At 36.2% G+C, this 3840-nt stretch overlaps 1 long non-coding RNA gene across 1 annotated transcript; it reads left to right on the forward strand.

The window, feature by feature from the left end:
* Positions 1-2029: 2029 nt before the first annotated feature.
* On the forward strand, positions 2030-2959 carry LOC131146740 (uncharacterized). The gene is made up of 2 exons (XR_009134450.1): positions 2030-2450; positions 2688-2959. It is a non-coding gene; the product is annotated as an uncharacterized LOC131146740 (long non-coding RNA).
* The last annotated feature ends 881 nt before the right edge of the window (positions 2960-3840 follow it).

Below are 3840 nucleotides of genomic sequence, written 5' to 3' on the forward strand. Positions count from 1 at the left end.
CTGAGCGTTGGCTCATTCCAGTATTGAATCATTTTTCAGGTGATCCAGGTAGGCGAGTAGACCAGACTCGCAGATAGAGGGGCTTCAGTAGTGCCCTGTCAAGTGAAGTGAGTATTGTGGAGGATTTTTGTATATTCCAGTATAGTTGAGGGTATTTTGGGAAATAGATATATGTGTATATTTCGGGGAAACATGTTAGTACTCTGGTATTGGTATTATATATATTTTTTCATATGGTTATGTCTTTGTGATTTCTTCTTCTCGCTGCTTAAGCTAATGATTGGGTTTACTCCCAGAATGGTATCAGAGCATATTATATGTCATAGTATAATATATATATGGAAATTAAGTAGGTTATTACACTTTTCCACAAAACACATCATTCAATTCATCATCTCATTCCACACTTATTTGGGTAAACAAATAATCTCATAACAGATAATTCGAAAATACAGTTTAACATAATCAAAGGTACTGTCATCTCTATATTACAATTTAACCAAATATATAGTTTTTCAACAAAAACGGAGATGATACCCAAAACCCCCAATTTTCCCAAAAACCATAAAACCCAAAAATCCTATAATTTCACTCGATAGATTTTCCCAAATAAGTAACCAAAATATCCGTAGAATCGTAAATCATAGTTTTACTTATTCATATTACAAAAGTAACTAATATAAACAGAAACCCCTTACCTTTCTTTAGAAACCAAAACACGAACTAAATGGCTCCAAAACAACGAATCGAGTTCCCAAAACCTAAAAATCGAAGAACAACACATCAATACAATCCTACCTTCTACAGATCTGCCGAACCAAAAGTGAAATCAGACCTTTACCTCAATTTTGGGATAAAACTCGAAAATCCTCAAAATGAAGATTCGATCCGTTATAACCGTAGAGATTCCTCCCCTGATCCACGTAGTAATGTCGGATCATTGATTCGAGTAACAGATAGCCCAAATCTTAGAGAGAGAGAATTTTGGTTTCTTCTCCATTAAGCAATGAAATAAATATTTATAACTTAGTTGACCCGACCAACCTCGTCGATGAGACGGTGTCCTCATTGATGGGCATAAGAAGGGAGTTTGCCGACAACAGAGTTGGCCTCGTCGACGAGCTTGAGATTTCGGAATTCCCAAAATCTCTCAGTACTCACTTGTCGATGAACCTCTAAATCTCATCACCAAACTGTAAAAGGGACTTCGTCAACGAGAGAAGGAGCCTCGTCGACGAGCCCTGCTGATTTTCCCTTTTTAAATTTCCTTCCCTTTTCTTATTTATTTAATTAAAAATTCTCGAGTTGGGTTCTTACAAATTATGTGGACCCCATATATTCCACTTGACCCATCGAGGAGGAGGAAGTAGTCCTTAAACTTTTTATATTGAATGTTAATCATGTTAGGTGGTCTTGGGTCTTGTCAACCCCAAAAGCTAGCTCATAGGGTGAGGCTTTCCCTCACATTTAATAACTGACCACCAAGCCCCTTCCACAATCGATGTGGGACAACCCACAACAATCTCTTCCTCATACATCGGGCTCCAAACTCCTCACGAATTGGGCTCACCAAATTGGCAGCACCATATGCCCAGCATCCCAAGGAGAAATCATGGACTCTGATACCAGTGTTAAGTGTCTTGAGTCTTCTCAACCCCAAAAGTTAGCTCATAGGGTGAGACTTTCCCTCACATTTAATAACTGATCACCAAACCACTTCCACAACAGATGTGGGACAACCCCCAACAAATCAAACTAATTAATATTCTAGTTTAATTAATTGATTGTGTAGAAATTTTGATTTTTCTACATTTTTTGTAAATGAAACTTAATGAGACTGTAATTTAATATAATTTTATAAAATTTAACAGTCATAATAAAATTACCTTATTTTTTAGAAGGGTTTTGAGTAATTTCTCAAAATAAATGAAATAAATAAAGTAATTTCTTCATAATGATTATAATTAGAAACGACATCGTTTTTGTCGTTGAATCTTGTCCCCCTTCAATAGAAAATATACCCCACCATGGACACAGCATGGCACCATCAAACTTCGAATCTCGTCAATTCCAATCTCATTACTTCTCTAAAATTTTATCCTGCTTGCAGCTCAATCCCACTTTCTGCCGAACAAAGAAAAGTAAATCCCCATTTGTATAAAGACATAGCTCCGACCCACTTCAATATTCTCCGATTAAGGAGAAAGGGTTGAGGAAGAATGAATTCCTATGATCGGATCAGCCGTGTTTGTACCTTTTTGGTCGCCGGCGGCTGCTCTGAATAATGGACGTGGGCAAGGAGACGCTTTAACCTTTTCCTCTCTCTTCTTTTATTCACTTACTGTTGATGACTGATGCTTACTTCAAATGAAAGGGAGACTTATGGAGGGAAAACTTTTTTGAGGTCGTGACCAAGTGCCGGTGGGTTCCTGAGATTTATGCTCGCTCTGGTAATTTTGATGGTTCTGTGTGTACTTAATAAATGAATGAAATATCTACCTGCTATTTTGTTTGTTTCTTTGGATTTTTGTAAGTGTTAATCCCCTCTTCTCAACTCTTCTTCTTCTTCTTCTTCTTGCACACCCATAATAAATTTGATGTTTTTAGTATCAACAACTTCAGGAATTCAGGCACGGAAGATTCTGGGCAAAATGTGATTTGATGATGCCATCTTCGTTTGCTTGCAGGTTATCCATAATATGTTTGTGGCTGGTATTTGAACATGGTATTTTTCAGTCAGAGCGTCAGGTATGATTTGTCTATTTCTCCTCACTGTGGAATCCAAGAGAGGAGGGCATTTTCAATTCCTGGGCATCTTAATTAGTTATTTTTTAGATTTCTTTTTTTCCTTCTTAGATTACATATGGTGCTTACCTTGTCATGGATCAATTTTGGTTCCAAAGAATGCTGCTTATGTTGTTCTTTAACTATGACGGAATATTGGATTATTTGTTGGCTATGTGTGTGGCTTCATCTTGAGAAGAGTTCAAAATACAATGCCCTACTCAAATAATTTAGATACTTTTACTCATGGTTTGCTTCACATTGGAAGTAATTTTTCTTTGCTTAATGGTTGCTGCTCAACATAATTGTCCAAAGACCTCTGCAAGAACACCTGTTAACCCAAAATCTTCCATCAAATGCAGTTTCAATGATACGATCATGGGATTTATTTTTCGATTTTCTGTTGAACAGCTATCATTTTTTCCTATGTGAAGTCCGTACGTTTATTAGAAACTGATCTAAGCAATATCCAGAAAAGAAAAATCCTAAGCAACAATACTCATGTTAGCATGAGTAAATGGTTTGTTTTGAGCAGATCTAATGGTAACTGACTGATTAGTCTCTAGTTTTTCCCTCTGCTATTTGTAGAGTTAAATGGAGCTAGGGTTAAACTGGAGTTTCTTTAGTATAGGTTCTTGGGTAGGTTAGTCACCATGTAATACATTATGAACAGATTAACACTATCTAGTTGCATCAACAATGATAGAACATTACAGAGAGAGAAGAAGAATTAGTTTGACAAGAAGTAACTGATTTTAATTCAAGATAAGAAAAAACATCAAATGCTTACGTTGCATTCATTATTTATGGGCGCAGCTATAGTTTAACAACTCAATCTCTTGTCCTCATTCCTTTCTTTGGTTTGTTTCCTATTTCAATCAGATTTATCGCAGTTGTGTTGGTTGTAGCTTATTCACTTCATGTTTAACGATTTGCCAGTTGGAAATCCATGGAATTTCTTTGGAATCCTTCGTAGTAATTTAAAATGTGAGTAAAATAAGTGAGTTTTGAAGGTATTTATGTTAAACAAAGTGTGCATTATGTATAGGTGATAGG

This window comes from Malania oleifera, chromosome 1 (assembly GCF_029873635.1).
Source record: "Malania oleifera isolate guangnan ecotype guangnan chromosome 1, ASM2987363v1, whole genome shotgun sequence".
NCBI lineage: Eukaryota > Viridiplantae > Streptophyta > Magnoliopsida > Santalales > Ximeniaceae > Malania > Malania oleifera.